Below are 24,535 nucleotides of genomic sequence, written 5' to 3' on the forward strand. Positions count from 1 at the left end.
GGAAACAGAGCAAGGGATGGCAAAATCAAAAGGAGGCACTCACTAGGATCTCCAGCCTCTCTGCTTTTACATCTCACACTCTCCACACTGCACTCTCCACACTGCACTTACACGGGAAACACGGAACCAAATGCATCCCACCCAGCGGTGGAAATACAGCGGCACTTTGAGACACCTACACCTTCTTATCACCCCAGCCAGCTGCACTAGTAAGAACCAATCTGCATGATACTGTGTCCCTCCAGCTTCTGCTGTTATCTGATTCCCGTCCTCCCCCAAAGCATCCTTCAAATGTCTCCAGGACAGCAGGAGTTAAATGGCTGGGTTTAGTGGTAGAGACACATTGAGGAAGGGATTGAATTTGCGTGTGGTGCAGCCAGTTCCCTGTTTATTAATAAGCTATTTATCATTGGTGTTGCTTCTAATACCATTTTGGCTTAATGTTGTTAATGAAATATAAATACCCACACTAATGATGTTGGTCAGGAGGCAGCGTGGGCCACTGGCAGCTCTGCAGGAGGAAGGCCAAACCACGGCTGTGTGTGTGAGAGGCTGTGACGGCAAGACTGCCAGCACAGCCTCCGGAACAGCCTCCACACACTCCCACCACACGACTGCAGGAGCACAGCAGCCTGAGGAGGGGTGCCATGGGGAAGGGATGGGATGGGATGGAATGATGCAGTGCTGGCATGAGGGCAGAGACATTTCCAATAGCTCTAGACCATTCTGACAGCCCAGGCTCAAGTTAGTGCCTACCAAAGATGCCCCAAAAGGAAGGTGGCTCAGTGTCACAGTCTAGCTCCAGCAAGGCTCCCTCTCAGCCTCCTGCTTTCTGAGATCACAAGAAGCAGCCCTGGCCCAGCACATCTGTGTGGGGACTCTGCAAGCTGCAAGGCAGCTCTCTAGATGGAAATATGTAGAAGTCAGATGATTTTTGTTTGCTTAATGCAGTTGCCCCACTGGAAGAGCAATCTGCAGGCTCTGCACTAAGCTCCCCAAGGGCAGCTCCCACATGAGGCCAAGACCCCTTCAGCAAAGAGGTGTTTCCCCAGTGACCACCTCAGAGCTGCTTGTGGCTTATGCTGGGATGGCCACAGGCGCTTGGGCTGGCTCCAGGCCATGGGGTGCTGCAGGGTAGGGTGGGGCAGGAGTTCACTGCCTGCTGCTCCACAGCCACACTCCCTGGCCTGGATCGAGAAGGGACCATGCTGCCCTGGATCTGCTGCAGGCTAGGTGGGGATGGAGAAAACAGAGGTGCCTTCTGCCCTTGCAGGGAACAACGTCAAAAGCTTGGCTTCTGGCAAGGGTTCAGAGGCTTGCTCTGGGTCTGCAGAGAGCTTGCACAGGTCCCTCTCCATTAGCTTGTGTCTAGCACCGTCATGGGGCAGGGATTACAAAGCTCCCTAAGAAGGCTTTTGGAAATCCCATCTTGCATTACCATTTGCATTAGAGCAGCCCCTAGAGAGAGCTGAGGCCTGGGCATGCTCTCAGAAAGAACCTTGGATTAGGAGAGGTTTCAAGGCACCAGAAGTGACTGGTAGGGAAAGGCAACATGCAAAATAGCTTTGGGACTGGTCAGTGGAAGAGGCAAGGGGAAAAGCAATGCCCAAGGCCACCACCCTACCCAGAAGGCACACAGAGAGAAGAGAATCTGAAATGGACCTTCACCACCAGGAAGTTCCAGACCTCTACAAGCCTCCAGAACAAAATCAAACACTTGCCTCAGGAGCAGCAAGCACTGCCTGGAGAGTCACTGAAGAGGCAGATTTGGACAAGAAAATATATCACATTCTCCCAATAGTAACTTCTATGGCTCCAAGTTGATCTACTCCACCAGCCTCATTTAACAAACAGGGAACCAAAGAGCTCCCCACAAAGCTGGAAGCCTAACCAAATCTGAGGACTATGTGCAGAGGATGGCTATGCACTCCCTTACCCATTGACCCCTCCCAAGCCAGGGGTACCACAACCACCCAGAGCCCCTGTCTTCTTTGATCAAGAGGTGGCCTTGTGCCCTCCTTCATGTCACTGCCTCTGCCACTAAAGCAGTGCATGAACCGCACAAAGGTACATCGCTCTTCCTCTCAATCCCCATCAACACCCCATCAACACCCTTTTTCCTTTCGCTTTGCAGACTCCCTGCAGCCAGTGAAGAGGAAGCTGCGACTGATCCGCACCGGAGCTCTGCTGGTGTCCCCTGCCACAAGGAGCACCATCAATTTACACTGTTCCTTTAAGACGTTATCTTTTAATTTGGCACTCCCCCTTTCCCCTCCTCAACTAACTGATTTATTAGTTTACATCTCATAAATTGCAACCCCTCGCCTCCCTTTTCACCCTCCCAGATGCCATAAATCCCCTTCAGGGCCTCGACACCCTTCTGCACGTGGTGCAGCCCCCTGCCCCCCAAAGTCACCTCCGAGTCCCCAGGGAGTGCGGGGCTCATTTGCTGGGGGTTTGGTCTAGCTCGTCTCAGCAGCTAATCCCTTGGGTGGCTCCTGTCAGATTATTAATTAGCTAAAGCGGATCGGCCCTGGAACAACATGCGGTTGGACTTCAGATAAAACAGGACGGCAGAGGCTTGGCATCTAGTTGTTTAAAGGGACATTGTCCCTTTTTCCTCTTGCCTTCTCCTGGGGTGAGAGGAAACAGAGGAGGAGCTGGACTACTTCCACAGCTGCTCACAACCCCCAGCGGTTTGCCACCCTGGTCCCAGTATCACAGTATCACAGTATAACTAAGGTTGGAAGAGACCTGCTGCTCCGATGGGAGTGAAGTGCAAAGGACAGGAATGGAAGGCACCATCTGACCCTTGCCCTGTGGCAGCTACAACTTTTCCAGATGCTGGAAAAGCTTTAAGAACCTTTTCAGAGGCATCCAGCACTCAGCTGGAAAGGCTCGCTGCTCCTCAGTGTCACTTTCCCTCTGCTGTCCTTCTCCACTCATGGCTCCCAAGGAAAACTTGGGAGCTGCAACTACCCCTGGAGAGGAGGCAGAGGCTGTTCCAAGGGGCCAGGGACAAGCCCACTTTGGGAACAGCTATTTAAAACCAGAAGGAGCCATCTGCTTTGTGTGTGCAGACTTTGAAACCCCTTTCCTTCTGCAGTGCAGCCTTGCTGGGCAGTATAAGTGTGAGTGGGCTCACAGACACTGTGCTGGAAAGCCTGCAAGAGCGAGCTGAAGCCAGCAGCAGCGCAGCCGCTGCTGGGGAGCCGCTCACCTCCTCGCTCCTTCCCACTCTGGATTGTTTTGACTCAAACCGATGAAGCTGAAATACCGAGTCACAACGGCACTAAACTTCATTACAAGCTCTTAACACAGATTACTTAATAAAACCCAGGCTGCTTTAATTGCTTTTCCCCCATTAGCATTTCTGGAGGAGAAAATTCTGATTAATTTGAAGAGGCACATTTCCCCCCACCCCTTGCGCTGGCCTGTGAACCAGACCTCCTTCCCACACCGGCTCTGTCCAGAAGAGCATCCCAGACAGCAAACAGAGTCCAAATCTACATGACTCTGAAAAACAAAGGGACTAAGGACCTGGATGAACAGATGGGAGTAATGGAGTGAAGCAAACAAGGGAAAGAAAAATCTCCTCTCCTTTCTGGTGAAACCATAAAAAGTGGCACAGGAGAATGAGCAAGAAGTGCGTAGAAGAGAACAGGATGAAGGGAGGACAGCTAACCTGTCAGGGTTCAAAGAGCAAGCCCAGAAATTGCCAAGTGACTGATTTGGTGGGGTCCTGGGAAGGACCTTCCACTCAGAAAGAAGCTCCTGGAGGCAAAGACAGAGCCCAGGTGCCTTAGAGAACAAGCAGGGCAGGCAGTAGCACCGGGCTGTGCTGCTACGGTCGAAGATGCCAAGAAGGTCTCCTCACTCCATCCCCAGGACAGCTCTCTAACTTTACCCCTCTGCCAGGGTTCAAGGATTTCCCATTAGCAGTTCTTCAAAGATGGGATGTCAGAGAGGACAAATGCCCTCAGCCCCACATCACATGTGACCACTCAGGTAGGATCTTCACTGCTCCACTGCCCAAGGTAAAACAAGTCTACCAAAACATTCCTGGCCGTTGGGACAACTGACTTCAGCTCCTGTTGTAACTAGCCCTGAGAGGGAGGATGGCAACCATGTTCCTGAGTAGGCTGTTTCCTAGGTCAGCACACTTCAGGGACATGGTAATCAAGCAAGAATTGCTCCCATGTGCCAACCCTTGTCAACCTTGCACTGCTTTGTGTTTTTCTTAAAGCCAGAGATCTCACAAGCTGCACTTTTGTTTTGAACACCACTGTATGTATGGTGCTCTCCCTCCCTCTGCTTCCTCTACGCTCCCACTAGCAGGGCACAGCAACCTGAAATGTGATCTGTGCATCCTAAACACAAAGAAACCTCCCTATTATTAAGTCTTATAATTGGGGGGAGGAGGGGAGTAGCTTTTGACTTCTGAAAGGACAAGGCTAGCAATATTGTTTGCTCATTTTACTTTCAAACTCACCTTACTTTGTCCTCTCCTCTTCTCTCTTGTATGTTCTATTAATGTACAGCTACGACAAACTCAGCAAGAATCACGAGAAAGACACTGAGACAGATCACAAACTGCCCAGGATAGTACTGCTGGCTGGAAATTCAGCTCTGTTGCTTTACATCAGCAGAGGGCTTACCTGTGGCTCTTAATGGTTAATATATAACTGCAATAATAACAAAAGCAAGCCCCAGCATTAATACATAATTTGTCAGAGGCAATATGCTAGAACAGCCTTTCCATATTCAACTCAAGTAGTGAGATAAGCTTCACCTCCAGCACTGCCCATGGGCTGAGCACCAGCTCTGGAATGAGCCCCCAGTGGAAGACATGAGAGAACAGATCACATCACTTTGCACTATTTGCTCATTTTTCACATTTTTTCTTTTTATCAGATTTCTAAGAACTACCTTTTGAACATGCATTTCCCTCCAACACTCAGGTGTGTACCTAGCACTGATTGCTCCAAGTGCTTTCCAACTGGTTTTCCTTGAGGAACTCTAGCAGGTCTGTGTACCTGTTGGCTCCCACTGGACAGCTGCCTGATGGACAGACAGTCTCACATTCTGCCTACCAGAGCTGAATGTGTTTGGTGGAACCCTAGGAACTGCCAAAGCATTATGAACCTTCCTATTGGCTACCTGCTTCATCAGGGTGCCACAGGGTGCCACAGAACTGCTGCTGGCACCCCAGCAGAGAGCACTGATGCTGGATCTGGTAAGGACAGGAGGAAATAATGTCAGATGGTTAAAGGAATCAGGAGATCTGGCTTCTCCTCCCAACTCTGCTTCTGAGTCATTATTAGCATAAAATCAGGTTTGTTACATCAGTGAAGCTTGAGTAAATAAACCACAACTCATCACTGTGTTTTATTTTGCAATACCTCAGTGGGCTCCTCTCTACAAACAAACACCATTAATGCTCATTGCAATTGCAGGTACATGGGGAGGGAGAGTGATAAAAGCACCCAACCTGGTCTAAAACCTTCTCAGAGAGCAGGAGGGTGAAATCACAGCTCCTCTGAGGATGCTGACTTTCACAGCACAGGCACTGAAAAAAAAGGCAGCCCTCACTTTGGGAGACTAAAAGCCAAGTAAGTCATGCCTGCGGGTCTGACAGCGCTGATGGGTAAGAAAGATTGAGAAACACCCCAATCCTCTTCTGAGGAGCCAAGGCTGAAATCCTGACTCCGCTGAGGCTTATGGCAAAACTTGTGCTTGATGTAACAGCGCCAGGATTTAACCTCCATAAAGTTCAAGTGTGAAGACAGAAGCCTTAGGAAAGAGATGGCTTCATCAGCAATGGCTCCAGAAGACTGAGAACACCATGAAGGCAGAAGAACTGAAGGTGGCAAGGAAAGCAACGTCTAAACCCATGGAGACCTGGTCCAGTCCTGCCTCCTCCAGTACTGAACATCCTTTTTCTACCTGAATTTTTGGGGCAGGCTGATCTCCTGTGTGACAGTCACTGAGGCAACTGTGAGCCCTCCCTTAAGCACTGGGCTTCTTTAGGGCTAAGCTGCTCCACATACCCTTACACGTGAGTGCTGTGCTTACATCTCACTGCACCACAGGCTCTGTACTCAGAGCTCCTTCAACACCTGCTCAGCTGACTTCCCCCATGCCAGAAAACCTCTTCAGCTTCTGCACTTCAGACAGCTATTCCCCCTCATGTGCACAGCTGTAGGTGCCAAACCACTGGCTGCTGGGCATAGCAGGCCTTCTGAAAAGGCTTTAGGCTGTGCCTACCTTTAGTTTGAAACTAAACCATTCTGTGTTTCTCAAGGGCTTTTTAAGCGTTCTCTTCTCAAACTCTGGCATCAGGGCCCTCCCCAGATCCCATTGCTAGACTTGGCCCTCCAGTAGGAGCTTGTCCTAGTGTCTGCCAGTAGCCAAGTGAGCAGGAGGTGCTGAGGACCTGAGTGGATGAGGCTCTGGTCCCATTCCCAGACCAGACAGAGTAAGGACAGCTACAAGGCCTGCCAAGCACATGATCCTCTCTCCCCTCCTCTGACTTCCCCCCATTCAGCTTTCCACAGCCGCCAACCAAACATCTGATCGAAGGCCCGGGGGAGGGAGTCAGAACTGTCCAGTCTGGTTATGAGTGAAGGTCATTGATCTAGCACAGACCAGGGATGCGGAAAACGGGAGGGAGGAGAAAACCCTCCCAGAGCGAGCAGAGGGAGAAAGGCAGGGAGAGGCAGCGCGGGCAAGCGCAGGGGAAGGCAGCGGAAGTGGCTGGAACACAGTTTCACACTCCAAGACCCAAGGGCTGTTGTCAACCCGTCCTTCATGCTCACATCTTGTCACACTAGAGGTCAGGTCTCCCAAGCGTTCCTGGAGAGCTGAGCTAGCCCATATGGCAGGCAATATGTTAACAATATGGATCAGCTGCTCGTCAGGGCCTGAGCAGATGGATGTGACAACCCTGCTCTTATCCCAGACAGGCTTTTAACATCTTCCCTCTCCTCAACTCAGCCTCACCGGAAGAGTTCTGCCCCAGAACTGTTGCCTCCAGCCTAGGTGGACTGTAAGGCCACAGGTCAGAACAGGCAGCATGGAAATGCCTGCCTTGTTTTGTTTGGATGGCAGAAGGCAGGGTAGAGCTTCATTCAGACCGGTGCAGGAAGGAACTGGGCCAAACTTTTACCCAGTGAGAGCGGGCTGTGAACAGAAAGACCTTGCTATAAGCCAGCTCTGTGCCACTGCCTCCTAAGCAGGGTGCTGCAGCAGATAGTGTATTCAGATGTATGGATATGGCATGTTACCACCAGATGCCACACGTTACAGTCTAGACTGAGTTTTGTAACTGCCTGGGAAAATTTTCTCTCACAGAACAAGTAATACATAAATAGATGTATATTTTAATGGGCAAGTTAAACTCCTCCTGGCAAAGGCAAGTGAGTTGATTTCATACACAGGCGGGTAAATTTCCACAACGATTTTGCAAGGCTGTTTCATATTCCTCAGCTTGGGATCTGAGCCGTCAGGGCTGGATGGGCTGGGCTGGGCTGGCTGCACTTCTGTGGAAGGCAGAGCTCCCACCTCACAGCCTCAGCAGCTGTGCCCATGTGGAGATCCCAATGATCCTAGCAAAAATAATGCAGATGGCCCAAGTTAGCCCCAAATTTAGGCTTACTTTAGGATTGAAGGAAGGAGAAGTACTTTGCAAAGCCACCCACAGACAGAGCAGGTCCTTCTAATCCTTTTCCCACTTTTTAGCTTTTTTCTCTGCATAAAAGGCTACCCTTCATCAACTGAACAAGCACACTCCCTGCAACCCTTATAGTTCTAAGACTAAACATCCAGCTTGTGCTTATAGGGTGCAAAAGCAATCACAGCCTAGGGATGGGGTCTGAAGAGCGTGCGAACAGCCTCTGTAGCCCAAAGTAAATTGAGCTTGTTTTGAAAGGAGAAGCCATACACTGCTCCAGGGCTGAAGACTGGAACACGGTGATTTCTAGTCCCGAGCATGAGCGATCACAAAGCCACATGCCTGAAAGGCAAAATGCATCTCCTTCTCTGAAGTGATGTTTGTAGAACTAGGGGGACCTCAGAAAGCAGCTGGAGTCAAGGGTCTCTAATAAGCTTCTGTCCCTCAGAAAACAGCCCCTGAAGGACACTCAGGCAATGCACCCAATAGGTACTAGGAGGAGAAGGCAAACATTGAGGAGTACTGATCTGCAAGATCCTGAACCTTAAGGTTCACTTCAGCATTTAAGGAATTCCTGACAGATCAGCGTCCTCCTCTTGCTGCCTTGTGTCAAAGGTCCTGATCATCCCAGCTCCATGGCAGATGGACATGCCAGGCTTTCAATACCTGGAACCACACCAGCAGAAACTTTGTGATAGGGGTCACAGGGAAAGTTCCCTCTGAGGAAAAATGGACCCAGAATCTATGCAGCAGCTTGCTCAGCAGAGCTTTTCCCCTGGGATGTTTGGCTCCTCTGAAGAGGTACATAAGAATGTTTGGCAGAAAATTTACCTGCTGCAGTCAGACCTGAGAATTTGTATCTTATTTGGTAAAACCTCAAGGCTATTTGTGTTCCACTACCCTATCCCCTTGGGCAGAGCTCTGATTTGGGAAGCCCTCTTGCCTCTGGATCCAGGGAAGGAGTGTGCCACTGCTCTAAAAGGGGACACAGCATCAGCTCATGAACAGGGATAAAGGCCAGAATTCCCCACCTTAGTAGTTCAAACCCAAGCTTTCCAAATAAAGCATGCCAGACCCTGGAGGAATTTCAGCACTAGGAAGGTGTGGGAAGGCACAGTTCACCCATATCCCATCCTGAAGCATACTGTGTTTACTGGCAGGTTTACTGGGAGCACTCCGGTCTGTAGGCTCTGAACACGTGGCAAGCACTAAGCCCTGCTGAGCCTTAGAGGATCATGGCTGTTGCTCTTTAAGGTAGGGCACTCAGAACATGAGCAAATTCCCCTGTGCCATGCACAGCCAAGGATGGACAAGGATAGCTGAAGTTCCAGACCACTGTCCTAGTCCTGTGACTTTTCTCATCTTCCCTCCTGCTAAGCCAACACAGTCCCTCCACCCTGGATCCTTCTAGTTAAGACCTCAGCTGTACCCTTGACTCACAGCAGCTTTGGGCACACTGCTTTGCCCAGGTATCATTTATACCACAACAGCAAAAGAGAGAAACATGGTGATACACAATCCCCACAGGTACTTCAGGTTGCTGATCTTCATTCAGGCATCATCCTAATCTAATGGTGCCAACAGAGTATGGAGATACCCCCAACAAAACCTCTACTCCCACCAGAGCAGGCACCACATCATACAAAGCCCAGACAGAGCAAGAAGCCCCAGCTCATTCTATCTGCAGCAGCATGGCAGTGTCACCAGGTACCTCCCAAATCCCCAAATCACTGAGAAGAAACACATTATCCCAGTTGTTATCCTGCAGCTAGGCCATGCCATGCCATACCTTTCTTTGTAGAGAAGCTGTGATGGGAGCCAAGCAGTGAAGAAAGTAAAATGGCTTTTAGAAACAGAGTCCCGCCCCCTCACAACCTTTCTGAGTTTCTTACCATGACCACAGACATCCTCAAACTCCTCTTCTTTCGTGAAACAAGTCAATCAGAAACTGTCCCACACAATACTTACCCAGGGACTCCCATGCTGCCTGTCCTGGCACACTACTTAGCTAATTGTTAATGCTGCAGAGCAGCTCATTAGGAAGAAGGAAGCTGAGAGGGAGCTGTTCAAACCAGCGCTTTGCTGTGTCAGCTGGGTGCCTGTGTCTGTGCAGAAATGGGCAGCCATGTCAGGAGTAAACTCAGTCCTACTTGTAAACCAGCCCAAGAAAAACCAACACCCTATCATGTGTTTACCACCCAAACCAGTGACTTCCAGCAGCTATTCTAAACTTTCCCAGGAACTGGAATGGAGGCTCTGGAGAGCCACAGTCACTCACTCCAGCCCTACTTCAGAGCAAACAGATCACAGAACAAAAGTGTGTACCTTGCACTGAGAAGTCACAGGTTCCAAGGTCCATTCCAGTGTACAAAGCCAGGAGTGAAGTCAGATTCTTTGTTTTGGAGGTGGTCTCAGGTGAAGACAGTGTGAATTTGATGGCCTCCCTTCACTTGGTGAAGTCTCTTTGCCCTGGGGAGAGTTTCAAAAGGAAATGAACATTCCCTATGGAGCAGTACAGGAACTCAGGTGAATCACAAGCACAAGCAATGACGCTGGCCTCAAATGCCACAGCCACCCACAAAGCTCAGCCGCTGGTCACACACAACAGTCCAGCAGGACAAGGCATTTCACACCCTGCCAAACACATTGTATCCCAATCTCCTCTGCCATGTGCAGCGCTGGCAACCCACAAGGCAAGCTACCAACTGCCAAGGTGACCAGGCAGTGGGCCACATGCTCCAACTTTCCCCAGAAAAAAATCCAGGTCAGCCAGTTGCAGAAGCAGCCTACAGTACTAAGCCACTTATTGCACAGAGCCTCCCCCCGTAGCCAGCCGAGCGTTCCTGCACACGTGAGCTCAGAATCCCATCCCTCTTTCAGGGGCAACCCTTCGCTTGTGTTCGTCTTACGAGCACCAGCCAAACACAGCTTCATCGTCAGTCCTGTGCACCGCACAGCACAGGGCACCTCTCAGCCCCTGAGGTATTATGAACACAACCAGCTGAGACAACGGAAGAGTTCTTATTTCCACTTTAGTGAGGCACACAGTAATTAAGTGACTTGTCAAAGGTCACTTGGTAAATCTCAGGCGGAATTGGGAACCCACATGCAATCTCTCACATTTCAGTCCCAGAGCTGGATGACAAAAGTCCCACTTCCCTCCCCGTATTCCTTGGATCCACACTACTACCTTTGCAACAGGTTTCACCCTTCTCCCTGCTCTCCCTAGAAAGTTAAGTCAATTCCCTTCCATTTCCTGCACTGGAGGAAATGAATAAACACACAAAGTAAAAGAAGAAGAAGTTTTACCTTACTCACAAAATTACAAAAGGTCCTAGCTCCAACCTTTGACTGAAGCTCAGCAGCTTCAGACTCGTCTGAGGTGGGATTTGGAGACTGGAGGGTTTTGTTGGTGCTTTTTTTTTTTAATTTCCATCAGACAAAAATAAAAGAAGCAAAACAAAAGAGGGTTGTTGAGATCAATTTGTGATAGGTGCTGGGCCAAAGAAAATGGAGCCAAAGGAGTCAGAACCCTGCAACCAGCAACCTTTGTGTCAATTTAAGCAAATATTGTGGCGTTTCCATGGCAATCCCTGTTTTGAATATCCACTACACTCACTTTTTAAAGGGCTTTTCCTGTTTGCGTTTCAACTTCAAAACCTGTAAATATTTTCAGCCTTAACACATCCCAACCTCCCCCAGCCTCTGAAATGAGATACTATCAAAGCTTTGACATGAAGCCTTCTGTCTGCAGTACCCCAAAGCTGTGCAATTTCACAGCAGAAGCAGGTTGGCAGCCCACCACGGCTGGGGACAGCAGGAGCACCGGCAGGAGCACCAGCAGGAGCAGGATGGACCTTTGTTGGGCTCTCAGCACAGTGCCATCCTCTCTGCAGCAGCAGGCCCAGCAGCCCATTCCTTTCTGGTTCAGAAGTGCTGAGTGAGCCGAGCCCTCACCAGCACAGCACCGCCAGCACCAGCCCAAGGCGAGGAGTGCCCAGCAGGTGTTTTGCAAGCCACCCTCCATCCCGCTCTGCCAGCTCAGGCCACCTCTGACCTGTCGCCCCAGCCACCACTTCTGCTCAGAGCCTCTTTCCATGACCTGCTCAGGGCCAGCGGCTCACACAGCCCCAGTGCTGCCCCCCGGCCTGACCTGTGCTCCCCTCCCTTCCCCTCTAACCGGAGCTGAACTGGAGCTGTCAGTCACCATGATTTATGCTGTGCTGCGTCATGCGCAAGTGGGAACGAAGAGTCAACTTTGTCCTCACTTGCAACCTGGGCTGGAGTGTGAATTCTCCAGCTTCCTCAGCAGCGGCTTGCAGGTACCTGCTGCGTCATTGGCTCCTGGCTCCACCAACACTGAGCCCACAGGGAGAGTCATCTTGACAGGAGCCCTGCTCAGGTGCTGGTATCAGCTGTCAGATCTGAGCACCAGGAGCTGGTCTTAACCCTCTTCCTCAAGCATAAAGCTGCCCCTACATCCAGTGCTGCTTTTCTGCGTGCATGGAGGTGCACCGAAACACCTTCTGCTGTGCTTCAGAGACACGTTGAGGACTTCCAGCCCCAAGCCCCCAACTTCCAAAGCTTCAGCCTGTGCTGCTGGACTGCAGCCCCTCCCGGCAGCCATGGGAGCGCAGGGGTTAATTCTGAGTTTCCTGGCTGCGATGGACTCGTGCCAGGCCTCAAATGTTAGCTTGGTGTAATTTTTGGGAAGTCAATTTCCTTTGTTTTGTTTTTTTTCCTTAGGATTTTTTTTTTTGCTTAAGCTTTTTTCCTCTTTTCTTTTAGATGGAAAAGCAGGAGCATTTGAATGAGCGTCAGGACAGGGCCATCCATCCATGGGCTGCAGCTTCCCAAGAGCATTTTACAGGCACCATGGTACGTGCACAGAACAACCATGGAAACAAGCACCAAGTGACTTCAAAAGCCGCTACGCTGCACGCCCGCAGCAGCAGCCACGAGGGAGCGGTCCTGTCCCTCACACAAACAACGTCACTCCTCGCTCCTGACCACCTCACCCGCACTGCTGGGTGCTTCTGATACCACCAGCAGATGATGCACGATACCTGCTGTCCTGGCCAGCTTCCAGCTCAGGTAATTACATCCTACAGGAGTTTCAGCTGGATAGTTTATCCCTTCTTCACTTCCGGCCCTGAGCTGCTGCACTGGGAGTTGCTAAAACTCTGTCCAGATCCACCCCGGATATGAGTGCGCGCCGGGGGCTGGAGAGAATTCTGTGCATCCCTGCAGGTCCCAAGAGCCTAGCGGTAGAGCAAACAACCTCCTCTAGAAAGACACAACAATGTACATTCATGCATACATCCCATAATGCCTCCACCTAAGAATGAGGTGCAGAACTGGGGAAACAAACCCTGCCTGCCACAATGGGAGCGAACAACTTCTGGGAGCATGTGCGTAATGCTGCCCAATGGAGCAGTCATCTGGGACACAAACACTGGCTACTCTCCTTCCTCGACATGGAAACTCTCCTCCCATCGTCTCCCAGGCTTGGAGAAACGAAGCCTTGTGGTGGCAGCGGTGTAAGGCTAAAGCCATAGACGCCGGTCTGCCCCAGCCAACAGCAGCACATGTCACAGGGAGACTAGTGGTGGGAAAAAGGTGGGTCAGGCTTAGAGCATCTGTGAGAAGCCTAGCAGGGTGCATGACAGGCCAAACCAAAAGTTGAGAGTCTTCACTGGGTCTCTGACTCCTCTGACCATGCTGCCACTGAAAAGCCATGAGTGGACAACGCGGGCAGGGTAACACTGGATGCTTTCACCAAACCTGCCAATGTGATTTCAAAGTGCAGGCAAAATTGTGGGTGGCTCATCCTCCCCAGGGAGCTGGGCTTTGGCATTCACCAGAGCCACAAGAATTCAGAGCCCTTCAAAGTTGTCCCAGGTGTAATGAAATGACCTGCTGACCCACTCACCACTCAGGACAGCTCAGTAAGTAAGCTCTATCATACCTCTGTTTTGTGCTCTCTTTGTCGTCGTCTTTCAGAAGATTCTGGACCAGATCCTCACCTGGTGTAAAATCAGTGCAGTTTCAGTGGCTTCAATGAAGTCATGCCAATTTAAACGAGTTGAGGATCCAGCCCTCCAAGTTACTGGAGTTGCCAGTTCTTCCTTTGGATAATCCTGAGGGTGATTTCACAGCAAGCAGCAGCACAGGCCCAGCCAGACTGGCAGGATCAGCTGTGCTCTCCTACCCACCATGAGCAGGGCGGTCTGTGGCAGAGTGCCTCCTGTGAGACCCTGCTGGACCAATACTGGGTGTATCACCATCATCATCATCATTATTTGCCTCTTCTACTGAGTTTCTTTCTCTCAGTTGTTTCATGAGAGATGGACACAGTACAGCATCAATCACCCTAGGATCAGGATCCAGGTTTTCTGATCTCTTTTATCAGGACAGCTCTTGCCTTTTAGAGCAGTGTCACAGCACAGTGAGTACCCAGGCTGGCCGTGTGTCTGGAGGTGCAGGAGCAGAGCTGGTCACTTGTCCAGCAGTGAAACCCAACCAGGTGATGTCCTCACTTGCTACTGTGAATGTCTTTATGAACAAATCAGATCTGCTCTTCCCCTCCCACCAGCCTCCATTCCAAGGAAGGTAAAGAGCCCATCGCTGCCTGGCAGCTGCTGAGTGAGCAGCTACAAATCTCTCCCTCATCCCCAGCCCCAGTATCATCCTGCCACCTGTCCGCTGGGAGGGCAGCCAGCACCACTGGCATGGGGAAGGTTGCACAGCTCCAGCAGGCACTGGGTGCCCAAGAACTTTTTTGTGCTCTGCCCTCACAAGTCCTTCGCTATCCCCCCAGAGCAATTTTCTAGGCAACAGCGCGGTTGCATTCCCTTCCCTATCTCCTAATAAATATCATGCTAAGCAAGATGAGTATCTTCTTCCCAGACCAAGCAGCATGACCCACTTTCTGAATCAGGGCAGATGCAATTGGGCCCTGGAGTCCTGGACCCCTCCCAAAGCAGAGAGATTTTGTAACAATTACAGCAAGAAGCAGAAGGAATAGAAAAGTAATAAGTGATCAAAGAGTGCAGTGGTGGAGCTGGAGCTGTGGGGTAATTACGACTCCTCACCATCCCACGCGCTGGCATTTTCCTAGGACACTGAAGCAAGAGCCGTGTGCAGGTTCACACAACATCTCCCCTCTACTGCCCTACATTCCTCAAAAGTAACAGGTCCAATTTCAGACTGTGGCTACTGGCTCAGATGAGAACTGCTGCCCACCCTGCACCCCCACTCTGATTCTTTCCCTTCTCTTTTCCTTTCCCCACAGCAGGGCAGGACCAGAGGGTTCAGGTTCTGGCAGTACCAATCCCCACCTCTCACAGATGGACACATCTGTACATCCTACCCTGCCTCAGCAATGGCCTTGAGGCTTTTAACAAGGGACACTGGCATCTGCCTGTTGTCCCAACTCCTTGTGAGCCCCACGGACAGTAGTGTCACCACCTCTGTTCCCCTGTCCCCTTGAGCTTCTCCCAACACAGAGCACCAAGACCCACAGCTCACAGTGGGGAGGTCCAAGCCATGGTCATTTATGGGCACAAACAAAACCAAAAAGCTCCTGTTAAAGCCTTGTGCTTTGGGCCAAGCTCTGCCTGGCCTGCTAACCACAGAGCACAGAGGAGGTGGCTGGATCCTGATCCCAGTAGTGCTGCATTTGGAGAGGTGCCATTTTCCAAGGAACAGCTCTGTACTTTCCCAGGTGTTGCTGGGATCTGACTATGACCCAATGGGCATGGGAAGCAATTAAAAGGAGGTGGGGTGAATGTCAGTAGTGCTCTCATTGCTTGAACCCACAAACAAAACTTCCCTCCCAGAGGACTGCCAGCCACTGTGGCTAAAATCCTATGGAAGATCCCATACCAAAGAGGACTACATGCCACGATATGCCTGTGCCCACACTGGCTCCTGCACCACGCTCAGCTCTGGGGCACACAAACCCACAAGTCTCCATGCCCAGCAGGTGTGAAAGGCTCACCAAAGGGTCACTCAGCCACCTCCCCTGCAAAGCACCACGAGCAAGCCACCAGTGAGACTTGCAGCAGCACCCTGGCAGCTCCAAACGAGACGAGCCCCCTGTGCTGGGGATGCACAGACAGCAGAAGACAGCACTTGCCTCAGAGCAAGTCTGACAGACAGAGGAGCAACGGGCAGGGAGAGGAGCGGAGCTGCTGTCACTCACCCAGCAGCTCAGGGCTGCCACTGGCTTTCAGACTCAAGGCTTCTCCACCGCTCACTGAACAAACCACCAGCAGCACAGAAACAAGAGCCATGGGTGCTCTGACCAGCACAAACTCTTGCCTTCACTGGCTGACACGGTGAGCTGAAGCCAAAGCAACTTTTTCGAGGATTCCCATGGCAATTTTTCTCCCTAGTTAAACAAAAGCATTTGAAAAAAAAGAAAAAGCAAACCCTTTCACCCAAACTGCAGAGATAAAAAAGGGGGAAAAAATCCTCATCTTAATTCAAAATCCTATTTGATCTGTCGTGGCATGAAAATGTTTTTCACTGCATTTTTTCAGTGTGATCTCATGCACCCTGCAAGCGGGGTACGCCCAAAACACCAGGTATTTTATGGGACACAAACAGAGCGCAAACATACACAGTCAAAAAAAAATGGGATTGGTAAATATTTAAATTAATCAGAGCTGGCATCTGGGCAGCCTCCCCTCCCAGAGAGAGGGATGTGTGCAGCTCTGAAAAAATAAAAACCGAATAACATGACCTTTTCCTTCATGTTTGTTAGCTCACTGCAGTTTGGTGGGTTGGAGCAGCCCAGGCACCTCCCAGACGAAGTCCAGCAAGTGCAGCCAGGGCTCCTCTCCTCCCTGCCTGGCACCGGGGGACTTGGGGCTAGCAAAGAGCTGGTGGGGACAGAGCTGGCTGGGGGAGTTGCTCCGACCTGTTTGTAATTTCACTCCATAATGCACGGGGTTTGTTGTGTTAGTTATTTTTTTCTTTTCAGTGTAATTGTTGGAGGAGTTTATGAAGCTGTTTGCCAAAAAACAATCGACTCCAGGGAGCCAGCTTACACAAAAAGGGTGTGTCACTCGAGAGAGGCCGTGGAGCCATGGAAACCACCACCTTTTGCATTTGCCCAGGTGAAGCCAATGCTTTGTGGATGGCTTGTGAAATCAGCAGAGATCTGCAAGGGAGCGAAGCACGTACACACAAGCGTGCAGAGCGCTCAGAAAGGTGGCCCTGTCCGCTGGCACCCAAATCTCCCATGAGCAAGGGTGAATGCTCACACTTCAGCCACACAGGCTTTATCTGAAAGGTCACCCAAACACACCAGAGAAGGCAGCAGAAGTTTTGCATTCAGCTAGACAGTGCACACACCCAGAGAGCTTCTGCTCCTCCAGCTTGGCAGCGGGGCAGGCAGATGTGTGGGCAACAGCACAGATGTGTGGGCAGTGGCAGTTTGGGCAGGCTGGTGAAACCCCCAGCCAAGTGGGCGCCTGCGTAGGCAAGGAGAATCTGCACAGCCACACGAACAAAAGGCAGCACTGCACCACACGCATGTCCCAAGAGAGAGGTGACACCTCGGGTGATGGTTCTGATCCATGGAAGGAAAGCTAGTGGTGGTGGCAGGCTGGGGGTGAGGGTGGAAAGGGTGTCTCCCTGGGTCAGTCTGCAGCAGTGGGGCACAAGGATCGTGCATCCAGGACCTTGCGTCAGGATGCAAGAGAGAATGCGGGGAGGTTGTTTGTCTTGCGAGCTGGTGTGTGAAGGCGGCTGGCTGGAGAGGGACCCTGGCTGCATTCTTCTCAGTCTTAGAAAAGAAAACAGAGAATTCCTCAGAAGCACTGGCTGCCAGCTGACAGAAAACAACCCAGAACCAAAGCACAGAGAAGGGGGGTTAAAGCTACCTGTGAGCATTTGCTCCAGGACTCTCCTGCTATCAGTGGGCAAGGGAAAAGTGTCCTGAAAGAGGTAGTATCACTATTCCCCACTTCCAGCTGCTCCAAGCATGCTGATTACATTTCAGGTTACAGGCTATCACCCACTCTGATGACACAAAAAGCCTTCCCAGGACACCTCCTGCAGATGAGTACAGAGCACCATGGGGCATACACTACAACCTGAAAAAGCTGAATAAGCAGAGAGTCCACCAGAACAAAGTGCCAGGTTCATCCTCAAAATTAGAGCTGGCCAGAGCCACCAAGAAGGCAGATCTCTCTTCCTCTGGTTTGGCTTCTGTCTGCCACATGCACAAAGGGATGATCTGATCCTGGCACTTCTCTCACTTGGAGTCATAGGTCCCTGACCACAAACCACATTGAGAACCAGCTCCTGCACTCGATGAACCCTGGAGAGAGGAGTATAGACTCCTCATCATCGGAGAGATGAAGGCAGCAATGTTTGGTGCAAGGAATGAGGGAAACCTTCACAAGCCCACCACTGCTTTTATGATTCACTGTTGGCTTCCACACACAGATTTACACCAGATCGAAGCATGTCTTCAAATGCAATGACCTGGCCTTCTCCCATTAACAGTCCCTTTCTTCCCCTTTTGTTAGAGAATCCCAGGGTAGGTGCCAGCTAGACACCCGTCCAGCGCTGTTAAACTGGAAGGTCCCCAGGGCCACCTCCCAGCAAAGGCAAAGCATCTGGCATCAGACAAGACTCAGAAACAACAGCCAGGTTCTCCAGCCACCGGCTGTCCCTAGGCATGGCCTGCAGCCACTGCCCAGCCTGCTGCTCCCCAAGGGCAGCTGACAGAGACAAGGGGAGCTCCCTAGACAGATCCTCCCCACAAGGGGACCACAGGAAGGGCCCAGCAGGCCCACAAAGCAGGCAAATGCCAGTAAGGCTTGGTGCGTCAGCCTTTCTGGCATCGACCTCCCAAACTCATTCAAATATTTCCCTTTTTTTTTAATTTAATGTTCCCTATAATTCATCTGTCCCAAAAGATAATCAATAGAGGCCGTAATGAAAATTTGAGCCATATTTTATGATCTGCTGCAGGAGAAAGGGCCACATCAGCAGGACTAGCCTTGGCTTCTAGCATCATTTCTGTGTGCGCCCGCCTGCTCGCCGGCCAGATTCCCCCCTCCGCTCGTCTGCAGCTGCTGACAGGGGCAGCCCCTGAAGGAGAGACTCCAACCCTTCCCTCCCACTTCAAACAGCAGCTGCTGCAGCCACAGCTGAAGATGTACGTGTGGGGAAAAGGGAAGTTCCTACAGAGTGTGAAGGGCCCTGACCCAGAAGCCTCAGGGATCCTTCCGAGCATCCCTCAACTTCACAGCTCTGAAACAAATCCTATGGCCCTCAACCAGACCCTGGGGGGAATACAGTGATCATGTTGCAGGACCTGAGGAGTTAATTCTACCCTTCAGGGTAATTTACTCATCCTTGGCACTGTTGCTCAGTCAAGCTGAGTTTCACACTCCTTCCAAACATCACCCACGAGTGAGGATAGTCATTCATGGAGGGAGGAGAGGCTTCCCCCCCAGAGCCTGGCATACTGTACTGCAGCCCCTCAGGGTTCCTGCCATTGACAGCAAAGACCAAGAAGCACCCTTGGGCTCCCAGGTGCATGAACAGCCACACAGTCATGTACAAGAAATCGGGGGGGCTCAGGACTCCTACTCCAAACACTAAACACCAGCAGCCCCAGGAGTAAACTGGCTAGCTCTACGTGGACTCCAGCAAAATGTTCATCTCCTCTCCCTCCTGTGCACCAGGGACTGCCAGCTGGGTCTCTGTATTAGTCCTACAAGTATATTCAAGCTTTTGAATGATGTGAAAACAGGGATCTGGAATCCCAAGTCTGTTCAACACCACTGGAAAAACAAGGGGGAAGAACATTCCAGGACCCTAAAGCATATTCTCACTTCTAGCTTTAAATATCCATGACCAGTCACTAGGACTGTGCTCCTCCATGCCTAGTCCAAGGGGAATCTCAGGCAGTGACACTTCTCTTTAGTCCTTTTAGGCACAAACACTACAGCTGTTCCCCAACTCATCCATTTTACTACAGTACATATAATTTAGGAGCTGCACTAACCTTTCTTCCATAGGTGGGTAGTGGCAAGGAGGAGCAAGCACTTCTCAGTGCCAGCCTCCACATGCTGCTGTGTGTTTTTCATTCCACATAAATCCCACAGCACTTTCAAGCACCTTCATCTATTCTCCCAGCACACAACTGGCAGGTTTGTTGTTTTTTGCACATGCACATGGATGCAGCCAGGGCAGAAATGAAGGCAAAAGCCTTAGCCCTGTTCCCGGAATCTTTCTCTACCTTGGATTCCCAGCAGCAGGTCCCCTGTCCTCCCTCTCTAAAGGCTGGAGCATATTTCATTGCCTGAAGCTGCCGCGTCCGCAGGGAGCCGGAGGTAACAAAACCATCTTTGATTTGGCCAAGAGAAAAATATCAGAAGTGAAAGGCCAGAGTGAGGAATTTATAACAGCAGCTAAGGCAGCAAAAATACAAGTGCCTGACCAGAAGCTGCCCTCCTGCTCAACCTGTCATGTTGTTCAGCTTCTGTGTGTCATGGAGGGGCAGGATGTTGCAGAGAGCACAGCCAGAAACCACCAATTTTCTCCACGCAGGTGTGTACTGCCAGCGCCACGACACCTCTGCTGAAGAGCACTCAGCCCTGAGGAGTGAGCTGGGAAGCCTCTGCTCACCCAGAGAGGCAAGTGGTGAGCTCAGATTATCTCACTGCCTGAGACCATTGCCTTGTCTTCACAAGACTGATGTAGCAGCACTGTGCAGGTCTGCTGGTTGTACTCCACCTTCCAAGGTAGAAAGCACTCTCTGTCCTGGACTGGCAGCCTGAATCTCCTTCACCAGTGGTCAGCAAACGCAATACCCAAGTATTTCCACCTTTCCTTTTGCTTGGAAACCAACCATTGTTTCAAAAAAGACAACAGAATGTTCAAATTAATTGTTGCTTCCAACAAGTAAATAAGGTGAAGGACTTGGAAGATGAGTGCCAGGACTGTGAATCCAGAGACACAAGCAAGCAGCTTCATGCTTTACACTTACAGAGAATGGGACTGGCATCCCAGGCAGAGCTGGGACTGTGCTCTCTGAAGCCTGTCTCTGCACCACATCCAGCCATCCTCCTTTTAAATCCAGCTGCCAAGAAAGCAAGTCTTGCAATGATGCAGGTACCGGCCTATGAGACACCTAGGGCAGAGCATGCAGGGCTGTACCACGGCTGCTGCAGTCACTGCTAACTTGCCCCAGATTTGAACTGGTGACCCTTACTAATATCATCCAGTCCCTTGATATCCTCAGGGAGCAATCAGCACATTTTATTAACCCAGCCAATTTTAGAAGTGCACACGCAGTATTCTAGCTCCTTGTTACAGTTATGCATTGTAGGTCCACTCCATACATATGCTCGTGCTGGAGTGATGTGCAGTACTTTTAAGACCATTACTGTGCTGTCACACTAACTGCACAAGGACCACGGGGCTGCACCAGCTCAGCACTGAACATACCCAGTGTCTAAGACATCCCTTGCAGCAGAACTACTCTAACCTAAGACAAAGCCTCAGAGATCCCCAGAACCAAATCCATTTTTTAAAATGACATGTGTGCACCTATTGCTCCCTGGAGTGAACTAATTGCTTTTGCTGGTTTTAAAAGTCAGAGGTATTTCAGTGAAAAAAAAAAAATAGCAAGTACATGGGAACTCAAGAGACATCCTCAAATTTCAGACCTCAAACTCACATATATGGAAAGATATTTGCTGGCCAAACAGTCAAACTTCAGCTTTACTGCATGACATGCCACAGGGGAATTCTTCACTTCACAGTGAGGGTGGGAAAAGAAGGAGTTAAAGTAACCTGACCAAACTCAAAGAGCAATTTAGTCAGAGCTAGAAGATAAGATTTCTGTCTGTGCTCTAACCACTAGGTTACCCCCTTCATTGCTAAATAAATTTCACAGTCTAAGAGGAGACTGATACTGCTCTTCCAAGCCTGCTGGTTTAGTTTGTGCTTTCTTTAAGTCTGAACTTTTTTTTTCCTCCTTTTTTTTCTTTTTCTTTTTTTTTAAGGTGATATCCTACAACAGGGAAGCTGCTCAGCAGGGCATCAGTCCAGGGCCACACTTAAGTTACACTCTGGTTCAGGGAATCTCACTAGAAAGATGGCCAGCAAGAACAGAAACATTGTTCTGCATCCCAAAACAAGGAGACAATCTGAGTTTGCTACCCCTGCAAACACAGCCCCACAGGTTCAGACACCCAGAGTCCAGCTCTACACCTACCTGCTCTGGTCTGGCTGGAGAGTCACTTACAGTCCAGAACAAACTAGTGACGAACACATGTGTACAAATTGTGTACAGAAACAAAATGTGAAGGAATCTCAGGTTCAAACAAAACCAGGACAGACTTGTCAGGCTGATAACCAGAGGAATACAGCAGGTCTCTTCAGAAGCCTGTACTTACCGTAGCAGGAAGCGACCACACGTTCTGGGTGCAGAAGCACACCCTGGGACAGGCTCATTGCATAGTTCTTGTGAAAACCAGTCCCCATTGTTGAGCAGAAACCCAAGAGGAAGCAAATCCCTGCCTCTTTCTAGGTAAAAGAAGTTCAGCCCCACCATTTGCTGGGAACTTTTAGGTGAGATTTCTTTTCTCTGAGTAAATTGCTTTTTGCTTTGATGAAGCTCAGCTCTCTTTCAGGGGAAGCAGAGCTGAAGGTGACCAGTGCTCGTTTTTTCACTCAACATTTTATGAACATGTTAACCTTAATTCACAAATGCTCTACAGAGGGAATTTCCTTGTATTTCATTTTTCACACTTGATTAACAGTATTTCAAAGATGTGGGGGCTTTAAGAATAAAGAATTTACCTCATACAAACTGGTACTGGGTTTACTGCAGAGCTACCTCTCTCATTTCTATCGAGATTTTGTAGAAATTTGTTGCTAATTAATTTGAACCCAGCCAAAATAACTGTTTCCACGCAGGCTATCAGTTTAACTACCACATCTCATGTTAAACAGGTATAAATGTTTTATACATAAGTATTTAGATTATATAATACAAACACATCCTTTACCTTTCTCCCCTTTTTTCAGCACTTACACTCCAGATTTCCTTTGGGAATTTTTGTGTTGGAAAATGGGGACAAAGTCAGCTCCATGGCTGAACTTGGAAGGCTCTTTGCTCTTGTGTTTACAAGGCACATAGGGTTTGGAAAACATGCTTAAAGTAAGCACTTGCTCCCCCACTTCATTGTCTCATGGATGTTTTCCTTTCAAGACTTTTATTTATAAAAAGATCCTTTTTTGTTTTCCAAAAGCCAGGCTTCATGGAGGAAACATTCTGCCCTCAAATCGTCATCTCCAGGCCAAGGAAAGCTGCTTAGGACGTTCCCCACGTATTGCGCACACGTACCTCTACGTGGAGATTCTTAATCTTCACCCACCCAAGATTAAGGCAAGGCAAATGATGAAATCGATACCAATGCAGACAGCAACATCTATTGCAGTTTCAATGTTTTTGTTACATTTTGTCTCAGCTATGAAAGCAGCGTGATTTTAATGGGATTGTTGTTGTTTATGCAACACAAACTCTCTGTTGTTTGATGCTGTGAGTACTTATGCAAATGCCTTATTTTCTTTATGGAACCCCCTTCCTTTGACACCTCATGCGGGTAAAGAAAATCTCTGAGTGTTTGCAAGATGAGGATCCATTTATATTTAAGGCTCCATTACTGACAAGGAGGCAAAGAGTGTCCTTAAGGTGGACATAAATTATAGTTACACTAATTTTAAGGCCCTTAGTCTCTGTCCTAGTGATGCAGCAGAAGAGCTTTTGAATAAAGGAGAATCTTCTCTCACAGCAGTTTCTGCTCTTTCCGTTCATGAATCAAACCTTACTCCATATATTTATAAATGTTTTCTCTCTGTATGCATGTCTGAATACCTCTTTGAGGTTTAACACTCCTGCACCCAAGATTCAAACATAACAAATCCAAAATAATTTTGCAAGCGACTACAACAGGCATTTCCAGAAGTTACATCACGTAACGAGTCATGCAATTAAACTTTAATGAAAAAATAAAGACCAAAACACCAAGCAGCCCCTACTGCTGGCTTTGTCTTTCAAACAATCCATCACCAAAAAAAAAGCAAGACCTTAAAGTGGAAGAACCTCTGACTAAAGCTGTGCCGTAAACAATTTTTTCCTAATGAATTCCACCTCTTTACTCCACTGAATCAGCAGAGCCGGATGGAATTTCTCTCCTCTCTCCCTTCTCTCTGTATAAAAGGATGTACTGCTGATAAAACTAGTAACCCATGAAGATCACTTCTCTGAGGTGAGATGCCTCCTGCCAGCATTTCTGCTCTCAGGGGGTTGTAGTCTAAGACCCTCCTCCTCCCCGAGATGCGGTGCCTGGCTCTGAGCTGGCCCCTTGAAACCAGCAGGACCTTTGGTGTTGTAACGTGAGAGCTGGGGCAGGCAGCAATAACAGAACTGTCATAGGGCAACCAGCAACGTCCATGCACAAGAATATTTCTCTTGTACAGACACAGTCCTTCCAAAATTCTAAGCACCTGCTCTTTGAGATGTATGACTCCAGCTGACGCTTTGGAAGGCTTCACCTGGAGCTCTCAGTCTTAAACACCTCTCCAAAACCTTGCCTGACCCTCGACATTGTGCTCCTCTCTTTCAACCTCACCTTCTGCTTATATTTCTCCACACCTGCAAATGAGAACCTTTTAAAATCAACCCTTTTATTTCGCGTCTGCTGAGATCATATCAGCTGATGAAAGGTAGCTGCAGTTTATACAAAGACCAGAAAGGAGTTGTCATTTCCAAAATGTTCTTAGGAAAGGCAAAGAGGAAGCAGAAGAAGAGACAGAGCTGGC

The 24,535-nt window shown here is 49.6% G+C and overlaps 1 protein-coding gene across 4 annotated transcripts in view; it reads right to left on the reverse strand.

Moving 5' to 3' along the window:
- Positions 1 to 24,535, reverse strand: part of CASZ1 (castor zinc finger 1) — a 202,145-nt gene that overhangs the window by 156,490 nt on the left and 21,120 nt on the right. For all 4 annotated transcript variants that reach the window (XM_068158406.1, XM_068158403.1, XM_068158405.1 and 1 more), the window contains exon 2: positions 9,998 to 10,141. The gene's annotated coding sequence lies outside the window, so the exon portion shown is untranslated. The remainder of the gene's footprint in view (positions 1 to 9,997; positions 10,142 to 24,535) is intronic.

The sequence above is a fragment of the Melanerpes formicivorus genome, unplaced genomic scaffold, assembly GCF_026170545.1.
Source record: "Melanerpes formicivorus ecotype bairdi unplaced genomic scaffold, bMelFor1.0.p_v2 SCAF_39, whole genome shotgun sequence".
NCBI classification, from domain to species: Eukaryota; Metazoa; Chordata; class Aves; order Piciformes; family Picidae; genus Melanerpes; species Melanerpes formicivorus.